Source organism: Malus domestica, chromosome 16, assembly GCF_042453785.1.
Source record: "Malus domestica chromosome 16, GDT2T_hap1".
Taxonomy (NCBI): Eukaryota; Viridiplantae; Streptophyta; class Magnoliopsida; order Rosales; family Rosaceae; genus Malus; species Malus domestica.
In genome coordinates, this window is record NC_091676.1 from 10,009,071 (window position 1) to 10,016,807 (window position 7,737).

Below are 7,737 nucleotides of genomic sequence, written 5' to 3' on the forward strand. Positions count from 1 at the left end.
ATCCAAACCGAAAGCAGCAGATAGCTTATTCACGTGTTTGACGGTATCTAAAGCAGCAATAAGCTCTATCATCATGCGAGAATAACTGGGGGCCCGACGACATGTATTCTACACTGTATTCTATAGTTCAAAAGCTCTCCTCGATGCTATTAGAAATTCAAAAGTTAACTTTGGCAATAGTTGTTGTAACCTGAAAGCTCAAGTTTTACCTTCAAACGCACGCAGTCATCATCATAACGCACTATTCCGCCGAATCCAGACGCACGACAATAAAAACGTAGACCTTGGTGGATGCAAAGTTTTCTGACGAACGCAACAACTCAGCCCAAAAAACACGCTAAGGGCAGACGAACATTGGAAGGTACACTCAGGAGCAAGTTTTGTCCTCGTCGCCCCAAAAGATTCTACATAAGAGCAACACGTACCGGCAGTTGAGCACTACCTCCTGATGCCAGTCACACAGCCCTAGCCGAGCCTTGCTCCATTATTCATCTCTAGAGTGGCTCAATACCTGTAGTTGAGCATCTCCTGCCACATGTAACATGGCCCTAGTTCCACAGCTCCCTACTGCGCCTTCACGCCTAGCCTTGACAACGTAACAGAGCGGCCCAATGATGCCCCAAAGGTAGTTGAGCACACTTCAGGCGGTTCAATGCCTGAGCAGGCGATCATTCTAGGTTTCAAAGCATCTAACAACGAAGCAGAGTACGAAGCCCCACTAGCAGGCCTTCGAATGACAAAAGACTTAGTGGTGAAAAAGCTTTCAATTTATTCCGATTCCCAGCTAATCACCAGCCAGACTACTAGGAGCAAAGGCATAATGATCATGGCAACCGACTACTTCACCAAATAGGTAGAAGCAAAGCTCATGACCACCACGATTTAGACGGACATAAAGCGGAGAAACATCATTTACCGATTTGGCATCCCTTAATCCATCGTCACCGATAACGGCCCGCAATTCGTGGGCAAAGATTTGGCGAAGTTCTTCCCAAAATATGGCATCAAGCAGCACATGTCTACGTTAAGATATTCTCAAGGCAATAGGCGGGCTAAAGTATCCACCAAGATGATCTTCGACTGCCACAAGAAATCCCTCACCAGTAAGAAAAGAAAATGGCTAGAAGAACTCCCTGGATGTCTATGGGCATATCGCACCACCAAAAGACGAGCAACCGAAAGGAGATGGCCACAAGCTTAAATCTGGCAGAGGAGAAGTGCGAGTAGACTATCACCTACATCGCAACTTACCAACAGTAGTTCCTCTCCAGCCACAACAAAAGGGCCAAGATCCGGCAGTTCCAGCCCAGATATCTAGTCATAAGAAAAACCTTCATCACTGCCAGCAGATAAGGCTACCAAAAGATGAATCTCATATGGGAAGGTCTATATAAGATTAGCAGAGTAGGTAGCAAAAGTAATTACACAACGAAAAAAAAAAAGATCGAAAAGTAGTGGAGCACCTACAATCTGAAGAGGTATCATGTGTGACCTCCCACTACATCAAAGCCCGAAGACTCAAGAAGCTCGATAGGCATCGCCACACAAGCTGAGGACTATCTAGTTGTTATGCAGTTCCTACCTTACAGCTAAGTTCTCGTTTGTTTCACTCGTTTTTCAATGAGGAATTTATAAGCAATCACAACTTGGCTCGGCTGCATGCTTACAATTAGGCCTGGCAATTCCTGACATGACCCGATAACCCGACACGACACGACACGAAATTAACAGGTGTTCGGGTCGACACAATAACGAAACGGGTCGTTATCGGGTAACCCGATAAGCACCTGTTAAGATAACGGGTTTGTTCGGGTATACACATGGGTAACACGATACACGATAAGCAGAATATTAATTTAATAATTTATAACCCTAAAAAAATATTATAATAATTATATATATATATATTAATTTAACAATTTCATACCCTTAAAAACTATAATAATTATATATATATATATATATATATATATTAAATTAACTATAATAATTATAACCAAAATATTAACTATAATAATTATATATATATATATTAAATTTTATACCCCTAAAAACTATAATAATTATACATACAAAATAAATAGATTTAAATCTACTTAATAAATAAATACATATATACACACACACACACCATTGAACTTCATGGGATACGAATTATACGAAACTAATTTCAACGATCCAACTGTCAAACATGTTTGTATATACTTCTAGATCGCATACATCAAAAATTGCAAAAACAAACATTCAGAGACCAAGTAACGGGACAAAACTTTTCGACGGTTATAAACAAAAAATCACGATTTAACGGTCATTTTAACTCCGATTTTGATGATTTTTTACAACCACACTCCTTGACCCTATATGAATACAATGATTGAATTCGATCTTCAATTTAAAATATTTACACTAATCTTATGTTATACTTAATAAAAGTATGAATAAACTCTTAAGTATTAGTGAATATATTGTTTTGATGGGATAGTCATTCTACAAAACTAGTTTCAATGATCCAACCGTCAAACATGTTTGTATATGCTTCGAGATCGCATACGCCAAAAATTGCAAACAACAAACATTCAGAGATCAAGTAACGGGACAAAAGTTTTCGACGGTTATAAACGAAAAATCACGATTTAACAGTTATTTTAACTCCGATTTTGATGATTTTTTACAACTACACTCCTTGACCCTATATGAATACAAGTAATGAATTTGATCTTCAATTTAAAATATTTACACTAGTGGATACCACAAAATCTTATGTTATACTTAATAAAAGTATGAATAAACTATTAAGTATTAGTGAATCTATTGTTTTGATGAGATACTCATTCTACGAAACTAGTTTCAAAGATCCAACCGTCAAACATATTTGTATATACTTCGAGATCGCATACATCAAAAATTACAAAAACAAACATTCAGAGATCAATTAACGGGACAAAACTTTTCGACGGTTATAAAAAGAAAAATCACGATTTAACGGTCATTTTAACTCTGATTTTGATGATTTTTTGCAGCTACACTCCTTGACCTTATATGAATACAATGATTGAATTCGATCTTCAATTTAAAATATTTACACTAGTCGATACCACAAAATCTTATATTATACTTAATAAAAGTATGAATAAACTATTAAGTATTAGTGAATCTATTGTTTTGATGGGATACTCATTCTACGAAACTAGTTTCAATGATCCAACCGTCAAACATGTTTGTATATATTTCGAGATTGCATACGCCAAAAATTGCAAAAAACAAACATTCAGAGAGCAAGTAACGGGACAAAACGTTTCGACGGTTATAAACGAAAAATCATAATTTAACGGTTAATTTAACTCCGATTTTGATGATTTTTTACAACTACACTCCTTGACCTTATATGAATACAATGATTGAATTCGATCTTCAATTTAAAATATTTACACTAGTAGATACCACAAAATCTTATGTTATACTTAATAAAAGTATGAATAAACTCTTAAGTATTAGTGAATCTATTGTTTTGATGGGATACTCATTCTACGAAACTAGTTTCAATGATCCAACTGTCAAACATGTTTGTATATATTTTGAGATCGCATACGCCAAAAATTGCAAAAAACAAACATTCAGAGAGCAAGTAACGGGACAAAAGTTTTCGACGGTTATAAACGAAAAATCACGATTTAACGGTTAATTTAACTCCAATTTTGATGATTTTTTACAACTACACTCCTTGACCTTATATCAATACAATGATCGAATTCGATCTTCAATTTAAAATATTTACACTAGTGGATACCACAAAATCTTATATTATACTTAATAAAAGTATGAATAAACTATTAAGTATTAGTGAATATATTGTTTTGATGGGATACTCATTCTACGAAACTAGTTTCAAAGATCCAACCGTCAAACATGTTTGTATATACTTCGAGATCGCATACGTCAAAAATTACAAAAAAAAAACATTCAGAGATCAAGTAACGGGACAAAAGTTTTCGACGGTTATAAACGAAAAATCACGATTTAACGGTCATTTTAACTCTAATTTTGATGATTTTTTGCAGCTACACTCCTTGACCTTATATGAATACAATGATTGAATTCGATCTTCAATTTAAAATATTTACACTAGTGGATACCACAAAATCTTATATTATACTTAATAAAAGTATGAATAAACTATTAAGTATTAGTGAATATATTTTTTTGATGGGATACTCATTCTACGAAACTAGTTTCAAAGATCCAACCGTCAAACATGTTTGTATATACTTCGAGATCGCATACGTCAAAAATTACAAAAAACAAACATTCAGAGATCAAGTAACGGGACAAAGGTTTTCGACGGCTATAAACGAAAAATCACGATTTAACGGTCATTTTAACTCCGATTTTGATGATTTTTTACAACTACACTCCTTGATCCTATATGAATACAACGATTGAATTCGATCTTCAATTTAAAATATTTACACTAGTGGATACCACAAAATCTTATATTGTACTTAATAAAAGTATGAATAAACTATTAAGTATTAGTGAATCTATTGTTTTGATGGGATACTCATTCTACGAAACTAGTTTCAATGATCCAACCGTCAAACATGTTTATATATACTTCGAGATCGCATACGCCAAAAAGTGAAAAAAACAAACATTCAGAGATCAAGTAACGGGACAAAAGTTTTCGACGGCTATAAACGAAAAATCACGATTTAACGGTCATTTTAACTTCGATTTTGATGATTTTTTACAACTACACTCCTTAACCCTATATGAATACAATGATTGAATTCGATCTTCAATTTAAAATATTTACACTAGTGGATACCACAAAATCTTATGTTATACTTAATAAAAGTATGAATAAACTCTTAAGTATTAGTGAATCTATTGTTTTGATGGGATACTCATTCTACGAAACTAGTTTCAATGATCCAACCGTCAAACATGTTTGTATATATTTCGAGATCGCATACGCCAAAAATTGCAAAGAACAAACATTCAGATAGCAAGTAACGGGACAAAACTTTTCGACGGTTATAAACAAAAAATCACGATTTAACGGTTAATTTAACTCCGATTTTGATGATTTTTTACAACCACACTCCTTGACCTTATATGAATACAATGATTGAATTCGATCTTCAATTTAAAATATTTACACTAGTGGATACCACAAAATCTTATGTTTATACTTAATAAAAGTATGGTATAGTACTATTGTTTTATTTTTTTTCATAATTATTTTGGTAAACTTCTCATAATTTGAATGATTTTTAATGTTTGGTTTTTCTATACTTAGTTTATGCAGAAGAGAGTTATGACGTGGAAAACCTTACTGAAAACATCATCAACATAACTCTTGAAGGCAATAGATCAAGCCAAAGTTCCAATGCAATTTTATGATGATCGATGTAAATCGAGGATTTTGTAAATTGAGGTTTAAACTTTTGAGAAATATTTCACAACCTTGAATACAAAAACTGTTTCATTTTGCATATCCTTGCACATTTAAAATTTGTAATAGATTGGTAGTGTATGTATTATTTTTTTATTAGGCTCTTATTTTCAAGTGTAGATGTAGTACTTAAACGACAAATGTATTTTAATGTTTTGAAGTAATATTTATGTGGCAATGTGTGGTATGTGCAAATTTAAGAAAAAAAAAATATTTTTCTTAACGGGTCATAACGGGTCGGGTCACTTTACCCGTTGGGTAAAGTGACACGACCTGTTAAGGACCCGTTAAGATAACGGGTGTGACACGACACGACCCGTTAAGATAACAGGTGTTATACGAAAACGACACGAACACGACTGACACGACCCGTTTGCCAGGCCTACTTACAATAACTAATCACTCCTGCACTTCAAAAGAAGACTGCGCCATTCTTAAGGACTCATTGCAGGAATTGCACCCCCCGAGGGACCAACCATGCTCTCCAGTGCGAGAGAGTAAACCAATTCCCCGACACCCATATGGGTCAGCTCTACAAGACTGGATTATAAACTTTACACTCTGAATATCCACATGTGGATGAGCCTGGCTGCCCTAGTATAACTAGATGCACGATGGCTTGAGCCGAGATTCCTAGAAGTAGCCATAATGGTATTTTTCAAGGCTTAGCTAATTGAAAGATTTTGGGTCTCTTGGCCTAATTCGTGGGGAACCGGGCTTTAGAGACGGAATGGGCACATTACGCAGTATGCCCTATAGACGGCTGCCCTAAAACCCTAAAGCTGCTACCGAGTGCACTAAGGTAGCCTACAAATTCCGAAAAACTGCCTACGGCTTACCCTTCAAGCAGTAAAGGCTCGCTAGACTTATACAACCGCACATTCTTGTGATAGGTTAAACAAGCTATCACGCATACAAAGCTTTATCCACTGCCGACATGTTACGTAGTCGATAAGCTTCACCTCTGCCAAGCGCGGAACAACCTACACCAAGTCCTAAAGTGTTATGATACTTGCTACGCAACCTACGGAATTGGAGAAAATCAAGGTTAACAGCCTAGTGGTTACGCGGACTTGTCTGCTTCTATAAGTAAGACATCCGGCTGCCAACCCTATGGCTAACAACTTTACAAAATTCTACACCAACATCTACGACTGCATAGGCTACACGAGCTTGTCTACTTATAAAAAAGTAGCATGCATGCCACTGGTCTATCAAGTCTAAAGGTTAGTGCATGAACAAAAGAAGCGAAGATGAAGAAAAGTGAAGGAAAACATGTTTATAAACAATTAGCAAAGGTCGAAGGAGTTCAAGCAAAACAAGAGCTACAAGAAAAAAAAATAAAATCCTAAAGACTACCTAGAAGACTACGGCAGCTTGGACATCCTACGACTACTCGGTCGCCATACCTTCAGCAGCCGTAACGTTCTTAGTAATGGCATCATCCGACGCTTCACCCCCGGTTGCCCCAACCTGGGCATTAACTTATTCAACTACTTCACCAATGGAAGCCTCAAAAGTAAAAGCAAGCAAGTCTTCCGGAGAAATAAAGAAGGTCTCGAAACCTCAAGCCCATCAGTCTCACCCTTCAGCTGCTCATTCTTCTCAAGCAGACTAACACGGACGTGCTGCAGCTCATCCATTCCTTTTTTCAAACTTTCGTTGATCTTCATTACATCTTGAAGTTTCAACACTTGGGGTTCAAATCTATCGACGATTCTCTTGAAAGTGGATCACTTGATTATAAGCAGCAATCAACTCTTCATCATTTGCATAAGCAGTAAAACGAAGCTCAGAAACTGCAAACTTAAGATCTTGAATCTGAGGTATATAACATCCAATCTCCTTCTCTGCACTTTCATATTTAACTTGGATTGCGTCAAGCCTAGCCTTCAAGTCAACGATCTCATGGCGAGCGGTCTCAAGCTGTAGAGAAGTGGGGGCAGAAATATTAGACCCCTTTAAAGCAACAAGCTTAGAATCCAACCTCTTGATCTCCTCGTCTAAGGAATAAGCTTCAGCTGCCATGGTCTTCGTCACCTCCTTGGCAACCTTGCTGTATATACATCATAGCAAGCAAAGCAGTCCTTCTATATTGGGTCGTATGCTTTGCAAAGGAACTTGGGCAAACAACCTTTCTACCGCCATCAACAAACTTGGCACAAGCGTCCATGTCTTCAAGTAGATCTAGCTTCAAAGCACACAGATCTCAGCAACTTCCCTAGAAGCAGGCTTAGTGAATTTCTCACCGCTGCCCATGCGAGCAGTCTCTTCCTTCCTAG